Source organism: Pteropus alecto, unplaced genomic scaffold, assembly GCF_000325575.1.
Source record: "Pteropus alecto unplaced genomic scaffold, ASM32557v1 scaffold35, whole genome shotgun sequence".
NCBI lineage: Eukaryota > Metazoa > Chordata > Mammalia > Chiroptera > Pteropodidae > Pteropus > Pteropus alecto.
Window position 1 is genome coordinate 7,490,724 of NW_006437828.1, and position 9,843 is coordinate 7,500,566.

Below are 9,843 nucleotides of genomic sequence, written 5' to 3' on the forward strand. Positions count from 1 at the left end.
TCAGGAAATCATTCTGGAAGGAGGAAGTGCGGAGAATCCGTTCGGTGTCAGGAAGACGGTGTGTTTTTCATGTTTATGTCCACGTGATTGTCTTTATGAACAATAGGGAGCTTCCAGATCGTGCTGTTCGGCCGAGGCCCCCACCCCCAGCCAGCCCGCCTCCCTGTGAGCGAGGGAGAGCTGTGAGAACAGGCCCTGAACAGGCAAAGACGAGGGCCCGGCTCCTTGATTTTGATCCGGAGACCTTGAGTGTGGTGTCTCCCTGAGCTCGTGCCCCTTGATGGCAGGGGGACATCTCGTGTGCTCTGCTGGGGGAGCCGAGACAGGCAGGTCCTGTGGTCCCTCTTTGCGGGAGGGGGGTATTGATAAAAGAAAAAAAAAATTGGGGAGGACGAGAGGTTTTTTGTTCATATTGTCTAGGATCATCCCGTTTTGTCCCTTATGTGATTGCCAACCTTTGGTGAAGACTTGTTTGATCCGTTTTGCCTCCAGTTTATTAAGGGTCTTTAAGAGCTGTCTTCCACGCTTGGCCAAACTTAAAAGGGGAGCAGTACTGCCAAATGGAGGGTCCGTGCTGGTGGCGGTCGGTCTAGCTGGTCCAGCTCTTGTGCCCAGCAGGTGCTTCTTCCTCTAGCGCTAGTCTTCCCTTCTGCACAGGAGGTGAATCGCTAGGTGTAGGTGAGAAGTAATGAAGGTGCTAGAATCGGGGCACTTGCCGTTGAAGCAGAAAGGAAGACCAGATTTCGAAAGCATTTTGAGGGAAGACTAAAGAATCTAGGGGCGAGGGAGAATCTAAGATAGGTTGGAAGACTGGGGACGGTGTGCTTCGGGGAATGCTGCCGCTTGCTGCTAGCAGATGGGATCGCGGGACCAGGAGCAGAGTTGCTGTGGAGGGTGCTGAGCTCATCTGGAATTCCGAATAGGATGAGGGACTTTTACTCAGGGTTGGGTAGTTGTTCACTGGAAGTTTCAGAATTCGCATCTAGGTTTCCTGAGCCAGATCAATGTGTTTTTTCCTTTTTCCCTCTGAGACGTATATTACTGAGACATATATTACTCGCCATATAAAGTACTTGTTGAGTTTCAGGTGGTGCTAGAATCTCCATGTGGAGATGTCACATAAGCAGTTGTCAACAGAGCTGGAGTGAAACTTTGAGAATAAATGTAGAAGTTTTGGGAGTTATGTATATGTTTAGAGGACATAATTGGAGCAAAGTAAAGGGATAAGTTTACCCGGAGAGATGTGGCTCGTGGGATATAACTGGAAATAGTCAAGGGGCAGTTTTCTTGAAGAAAGAGTGAAAGCTATGCAGTTAGGCCGAAGAAAAGGAGAGACACAAAAGGACAGCAACAAGAATAGTCTTTTTTTTTTTAAGAAGTTTTAGAGTCATGGGGAGAAAGGCATAGATTGTGACCTGGGATGGACTCAAGAGGTGAAAAAAGTTTTTCCTTCTTAAGATCAGACATGCCAAGCAGGGGGAAAGGAAGGGCAGAGAGGGAACGATCGGAGACGGAAGGCGGAGGAAGTAGTTCAGTTGAGTTTCACGAATGATGAATCCCGCTGAGGAGCGTGGGACCAGGGACGCGGAGATGAAGTCAGCACGGTGCCGCCTGTGGGACGTTTCCTGCGCAATAAAGAGCAGGAACGAGAATCACGTAGGATCAGCGAATATCTACTAAGCGTCAGGCGCTGGGAGCCGCTGTCAGTACTTTACATACTTCGACTCATCCAGTCCTCGCAACACCCCTGCGAGCTCGTGGTCATCGTCATCATCTACGTTTAAATGAGAGGAAACTCAGGCACAGAAAGGTTATTTCTCAAGGGCTTGAACAGCTCGTCAGCCATGGAGCCAGACTCTGCACCTCTGCGATTCATGTAGCCAGATGATCACACTGCGTCACGAGGACAGACGTTCCAACGAGGTCCCCAAGTAGCCTGAAGGAGGGCGGAGCTCGGTTTTGTGGGAGGGGAGAGGGGGAGGGTGGCAGGGGAGGGTCTCAGAGGAGGAATAAATGGACAGCAGGGGGCGGATCCAGATAAAGGAACAGACTGTCAGGACCAAAGCACAGAACCCACGGTGGTATTAGGTGTCTGTGTGTGTATACTGTTTACCTAGTCATTTGCACAGTCATTTGCACAGTCATTTTCATAGTCTCTGACCTTTCCTCTGCCCTGTCCTAATTGCAGTGGACAGTCACATTTGATTTTATTCATTTTCGTGAACAGTTAAGATGTTTTTTAAAAATCTATGAGAACTGGGTTATCCTTATAGAGATATCGGTCCTTATTAAATATAACATGTATGTGTCTACCTACCTACTACCTAACTATGAATTGGCAGAAATCTGAGAATTTCCTACGCATTTGGGACCCAGGTAATCTCTGGGGAAGAACCAGAGGCTTGAGAGGCAGATTATTGAACGTACAATTTAAATTCCAGAAAATAAGCACGCGATTGTGCAGACGATGGTTACTAGCCCTTTCCGAGATAAATACATGTGGCGAACATGACTCCTGGTTCCATGTGGTTGGTCTGCCACGTCTTCCATAATCTCCTTCTGCCAGAGCTTCACCTGCTCCATCCCATCTCGACCCCACCCCAACCCAAACCCCAACCCCCAGTTCCTGCCTCACCCAAACTGCAGTCGGCAGGGGGAGCAGCAGGAGAGCAGCGGAATGATGCTCAGGCACGGCGTGAGCTTGTCTGTTCTGCACGTTAGTTACTAGTTTAAAAAAATAAGTGTAATGTTCAGTGGTTTATTTTAGGCCACATCTAAATGCCCCTGTATCAAACTTGTTGTGTCATGGTAGCCGTGTCGGAAAGCGGTCACATCAAAATGTCACGTGTGGACAGAGGGGTTTTTTGTTTTGGAAGTGAGTAAGGGTGTTTAATAAAGGAAGAAGTGAATTCGGAATTGGCAGAATGGCTTTTTTACCCCTTTACCACAGAGTTCTTTATTATGTGCGACTCACGGTTGTTGGCAGGGTTGTTTCATCTAATTGACAAAAGGCCCATCCTTGTTCCTGGCTCTGAAAGAAAAACCTGAGTCATAGGTATGACACTGCCACCACCCTGTGGTGACATGCTGTAGTTCATTGTATTTTATGGGGGGGGGAGAAGCATACCTGGTGTGTATGCACATTTTGTATCTTCTTTAAATAAAAGTATAATAGTACGTTATAAAATCATATATTTTTATCTCTTTAATATTACCTATTAGAAAAATACATTTAGAAACTCCTAAAAAAGGAACATATTAAAAACAGAGAGAAAGCTTAATTTTAGGGATTAATTAAAAGTTTACAAACTAACTAGTGTCTCAGGAAGGCAATTACATATCTATAGCTTTTCTGAAGAAAATTACAAACCAGTATAAGGGACAAAGTAGGACTCATTAGGTGGTTTATTGATATAGAGGGCAATTAGAATACGTTGGATAACGTCCATGATTTTGCTTTAGAATGCATTGATTTATGTTTAAATATGGGTCCCAAATATTAGCAGTTACAGTACTTCAGACGTAATGCTGACGACGTCGAGAATGCACTCCGCGTGCGGCGGCGCAGGGACGTCGTAGCTTCACCGGGGTCCCTGCCCTCCGTCCCTGGGTCGGAGGAGCAGCAGGTGCCTGGCCCCGCGTGACAGGTCGGAACGTTCTCGTCTGCACGCGGGAGGGGTCCTCGGGTCATGGTGCAAAGCCTCTTCCTCGCTGGGTTGGAGGATGAGGCGCTGCGGGACCTCAGAGCCACGTTAGAGTTTATGCGTCACCTGACTTAACGGGCAGGTGCACGCACGGGGCCGGAGGCTGTGAGCCGCCTGCAGGCCGGGTGACCAGGCGACAGTCTCAGCACACGCGCCCCGGACAGCCCGAATACGGTGTGTGTGTGTGTCTTATACGTAAAAATAAACTTACGTGTGGGAAATTTTTCCAAAAACAACAGTGGTTGTATATGAATAACCACAAATGAAAGTGTTTCACAAAGTTCTAGAACATAAATGCCAAGACTTGTATAAATATTAAATATCATCATATTAAATGCGTATAATCATCTTGCCTCGGGGCTTTGGGGCTGTATTTCTTGGGGCTGTAGAGTCCCCTCCATGGCGCCCAGCAGGGGAAGCCGCTGCTCAGGTCCTGCTTTGGCTCTCCAAAGTGCCCGTCCTGTGTCCTCAGGTTATTGTGATACACAAAACTGCTAGACGCCCCGCGCCCCGCCCCGCCCCCCGCCCGCCGCTCAAGTGGCAGTTTATAAAAAATGTTTTGTGATGTCATAAAAGGCAAAGCACCCGAATCACCTTATTGTATTGCCGTGAGGACTGGGTCCAGAAGCACCCCCGGTCCCCGTTCTCCGGGAAGCTGGGGCGCCCTCTCATGCTGGGGCGCCCTCTTGTGCTGGGGCGCCCCCTCCTGCTGCGGTACCGTCCGGCCGCACCGTCCTTGCGTCGTTCCCACCGCGGTCCTCCTGCCAGCATTTGCTTCCTTGCTGGATGAGGCCGGTGCCAGCACAGGCTGCGGGGTGCTTTGGGACGGAGACACACTCGGGGGTCTTCTCCTCCTTATCAGCCCCCGCCCCGCATTTCCCAGGCCCCGGGGCTTCCTCCCCTCGTCTGGAAATCTTAGTCTAGACTTCTACAAATCAAGTCTGTTTCTCTCGGAATGGTTGTTGAGAATTGCCTGGTTTCTTGTGCGTGGCTGGCTCTCAAGGCGAGGAAGGGAAGAGCTTGAGCGAGCATGCGCAGTGATTAGACCCCCCTCCCCCGCACCCCGCCACTCCCCCCACCTGCCTTGGAGCAGAGCCAGTGGGGGTGGGAAGAGGGTCGGCATGGCATGTGAGCCGGCTCCACGCACACAGAAAGAAACACGTTCAGTATGAGAGATTCAGTGTCTCCCTAAAGATGTGTTTGAGGAAGGTTCTTACACCAATTTTTTAAATGCTCAGAGCCAGGTAAGGACAAATGGTGAGATTGAATAGTATCAATTAAAGGCGAATGAAAAAAATGCTGCATTCTATCTTTTTAAAGGGCTTCTACAAATTATTATACTCACTGTCGTTTATGAGAGTGTTTATGAAGCCTGGGTGACAGTTACAACCATCAAAAGAGATTTTAATGCGTGCAGCTTCCGATGCTTCTACTCCAAGCCTGTTGAGCCCACACCTCCCAGGCGTTAATCTCACTAAGGTGTTCCAGGTGACTCAGATGACCAGCTGGATTTTACAACAACTGGTATACTCGATGAAGCTTAATGTAACATATGTATTCATTTCAGTAAAGATCTCGAATTTGATTTTAAGCAAGTAAGAAATTCATGGTTAGACAAAATTCTGAAGGATACAAGGCACAAAGCCAAAAGGTCCTAGAATCAAGAGGAACTGATGGGAAATTTTGGTGGCAGATAGAAAAGCCAGGCTTAAAGCAGTTTAACAGGAGGCCAACAGATGCATCAGAATGAGATCAAACGGTAAATGCTTAACATTTTCTGCAGAGACGTTTGCAGACGAGAAGGAGATGGCCACAAAACAGGCAGCCCTGGGCCCAGATCTCAGAATGCCGTTGAGTTTCCTGCCCACAGTTTCTTAAGACACTGTCCAGTTCAGGTTTCCCCCAGAGGACATCTCAGCTGTCCTCCCTGAATGTCCGCCTTCACGTCATCCATTCATTTGTAGGGAATAAGTCAGAGCTGTTCTCTGTGCTGGGGGCGGTGATAAGTGCTGGGACTCTGCTCTCAGTGAGATAGAGCTGTCAGTTTGGGGCTAATTAAATTTTGAAGTACCAGAGGCCTCCAGGTGGTGTCATCCAGCAGCCATTGTCATCATTTTCTGATTCTTACCGGTAAACAAGATCGATGCTCTGAGAAATAAAATCATATTATATAGCAGTTACAAACTCTGATCCATTGCTTTATTAAATACAATTTCATGATTGATTTCTGTTCTTATTAGAAATGTTTAGAAAGCTTTACTCATTTTGGGACTGTATACTGTAGGTTATACGTGGTTATATGTGGTCTTTGGTATAAGCGTTAGGCTGTTGTTCAGGAAGGTTCTCTCTCTTTTAACTTGTGTCAGCCTCACTTCCAACATCTTTTTCTCAAAGTGTGACGTGCTGAGTCCCTTACGGTGCGTTATATAGTATCTGGGAGTTTATGAAAGGTATTTACACATCATTTTGTTTCATTTTGTTTCAAGTTAACAACTCTGAGGAATACAGGGCAGGTATTATTTATCCTCATCTTACAAATAGGGAAATTTAGGTTTATAGATCTTTTTACATGTTTGAGGCCACAAAGCTAATAAATAGTAGAGTCAGAAGTGGATCCCGACCTAGGGCTCTTTTTAGGAGTCAGATCTATTTCTTCTATACTTTCTGCCAGTATACTGACTTGCTGGAAAGAAACATTGAAATATCTTGCTCCATTAAATTCTCCAAATTCTTATCAGTCAAAGAAAAAATGTTTTAATCTTTCTAAGTTTTCCTTTTCGGATTATTCAATAAATCAATTAACATGTATTAATTACTTTGTTAGCATCAAATATATGGCCATCTGTCAGATGGAAAAATAAATACGAGAGATACAAATTTAAACAAATTCTTATATGATTAATGCTATAAACATTGTCCGAGCATGGGTGCACCTAGGCTGTGAGGGTGGCCTGAGCCTTGAAGGATGATGGGATGGGGTTGGGAGGTTTACAAGAAGGTGCAGGAGGCAGTGTATGAGTAGAGGGAGCTCATGGAAAGCTTGGACATAGGGAAACATGGAGGATTTGGGGATTAGCAGGTATCTCTCTTTTACGCTGCTGCCAGGTGAATGCAGGATTGTTGGCTGCTGAAGATGAAGCTCAGGTGTTCACTTGTGGAAGCAAGAGTCTGTGCCCAGTCAATCAGGCTGGAATTACACTGTGCATCTTAAACCAGGATTTGGTGGGATCGAATCTCTTTATCGGGGATGATTCCGCCCCTTGCGAGGAGCATGGGTGAGTGGTGGGGAAACCGACAGCCCAGAGGGCATTCGGGGAGCTGCTGAGTCCAAGGGAAGGAGAGGAGCTGGAGCTGAGGCTGTGGCAGGAGGCAAGGAAGGGAAGAGATAAAATCTTTCCTATAAGAACGCTTCTTATGGGGACAAATATTGATAATATCTTGTCATGCCACATTTTTAAAGAGTTATGTATTCTTTCATGTCCATGATCTCACGTGTCATCATAGCACGTTGTGACTGACATACAGGTATTATTTCCACTTTAGTCTGTAAAACTAACGAGGCTTACCATTAAAGATGTCAGATAGACTCACAATGTTAGAGTTTTCTGTCCAGACACCCAGGAAGGCATACGCAGCTTTTCCGGAGCTTATTTGACAGAATGGATTAGAAAGTGTAGATGGCAAAGAAAATTCTCTTTGGGGGAATGGAGTAGGCAGTAGTTAAAAGAGACAGGAGAGAAGTGATTACATACAAAACCTAGAGTATTGAGAACTCGGTCGACCCATGTCTTTGACCGTGCGAGCTGCTGTAACAAAAATATTGTAAACTGGGTGGCTCAAACAACAAATATTTATTTCTCACGGTTTGGGAGGCTGGGAAGTCCAAGATCAAGGCGCTGGTGTCTGGTGGGGACTTGCTTCCTGGGTCACAGATGGCCACCTTCTAGCTGTGTTTTCACGCGGTAGAAGGGCCGAGAGGACTCTCTGGGGTCTCTTTGATGACGACACTCATCCCACATCAAGGGCGCTCCCCTCATGACCCAATACCTCCCCAAGGCTCTACCTCCTCAAACCATCGAATTGGGCGTGAGGATTTCACTTCTGGGGGACACAGACATTCAGTCCGTAACAACCCACCTCTTCCCATCACAACGAATTCCGTTCCCATTCCCTAGAAGAGAAGTTAGGGATCATAGTGTGACAAGAATAGGATAAGCGAGAGATTCTTCTGGAAGTTTCGAAGGCATCTGTAAAAGAGGAGTCATCGCCGACATTTCCACTTTGTCATATCAAGCTTTTTATCCCGCCTGTCTGATGGCCCAGAATAGTTAACATATAAAATGTACATTTATGAGATCAATCAGGCAGTAACTGATTTTTCAAAGATTCTTAGCTTACCAAAAAAACCCTATCTGCAAAGTTGCACTCTGCTTAGCGCATTAAGGTAGCATTCCATCTAAGTAACTTCGACTCGTGGCACAGGCGGTGTTTTGAAATGTGTAGAGCACCGCGTGTGTTTAACTTAAAAGAGAAAGGACTGTTGTTGGCTCGAAGCAGAAGGCACGAAGTGAGCAATACCACAGCTTTAGGACGTTGGACTAGAAAAACAGTCTCAGAAAGCCAGCTAGATAAGACAGCTTTCAAGTTAAAGCTTATTTTATGGAAATATTTTTTTCAAAGCTAAATTCATTTTACTTTTTGTTTTTAATATTTGGAAACTGGATTGTCAGATTACAGTTGAGATCTATATGGCTTTACTGATTTTTCGTAAGAGTCGGATAGGACTAAACTAATATCTGCCAGATTATAAGACTAAATGGCGGTTAATGTAAATGTCCTAAACCCATTTTTGAGGGAGAGGAGAGCTTATCCCTTATCTGAGAGATTGTGAACAAAATAAAATTAAAATCTAATACTTAATTTTAATAGATTTGTAATTATAACTCTGATCCACTTTCTTATATCTGTTACTAGTTTCGTTATTCTAGTGGAATATTAATATTCGAATAGTATAAATATTATGATTTTAAAGACTGCTTCTCTGTTTCTTCACTTAGAATAAGTATTTTGAGATTTTTCACTTGGAATAAGTATTTTGAGATTTTTGGAGCCACATGTTTTTCTGTGAACCGCACTTTGATTATATGATTATATTTGCTAAAGCTGTTGCAAATTAATCATTTTTTGTTATGTTTCTGCTTATATAAGTGTTTGTTTAACTAGCTGTATATAAACAGAAGTTTATTTTGGGGATTAGCTTTCATGTAGATAACTGTCTCCTACTTAAATCTTTTAAATCACATCTCTTAGAGAAAAGCAAGCTAGCTTCAGAACGATTTTCCTTCTTTTTTTTTTCCCCTTGAAGAATTTAAAATTAACTGTTTACATACTGTAACATAGAGAAGTTCGTAAATATGTGAAGGTGAGGACTTTATCTTCCCCACCTTTTTATTTCCCACGGCCTCGTATGTTGCAGATTAATCCATGCTTATGCAAGATTTAAAGACCATAAAGTTATACAGAAAAAAAAGCAGATAAATTATTCGCTTCGAGTGACTATGTAAAGACCACCTCTAAATGAGCTGTATTCTTAAAGTCAAAATCGACATTTTGCTGTCCCTCTGGTTGTCTCTCTCGACCCTGTCACCAGGACTGCACCTGAGGCTCATCCGCCTTTGTGCATTGTATCTGCTTGTTCACAGACCTGGAAATGGCAGGCTCAGACCTGCTGAATGCTGGAGGCCATGAAATCATTTTCAGACACCATTTCCTGTTTTCTAATTTTTTTATTCTTCAAAAATACAAAGTTATCTTACCATTTTACACCTTAACTAAAAATTGTTCCTTTCAACACTTTTGGAGGCTCTAAGGTGGCAGCTAATGTGTCGGATACAGATGTTGTTAAAATACATGAGACACGGTCTTTGCTCTTATGAGAGTCACAGCATGACAGGACCACAAACATGTAAACCGATGGATGCCGTTCGCTGCCGTTACACAGATCGACTCAGAGGGACACAGGCAGGAGTGGTCCCTTCTTCCCGTGGGGTCAGAGAAGCCTTCACAGAGCAGTGGCACTGGGTAGAGTTGAGGCGATTAGGAGCTTTCGAGACAGGCAGATTGAGGCAGGGACATTCCA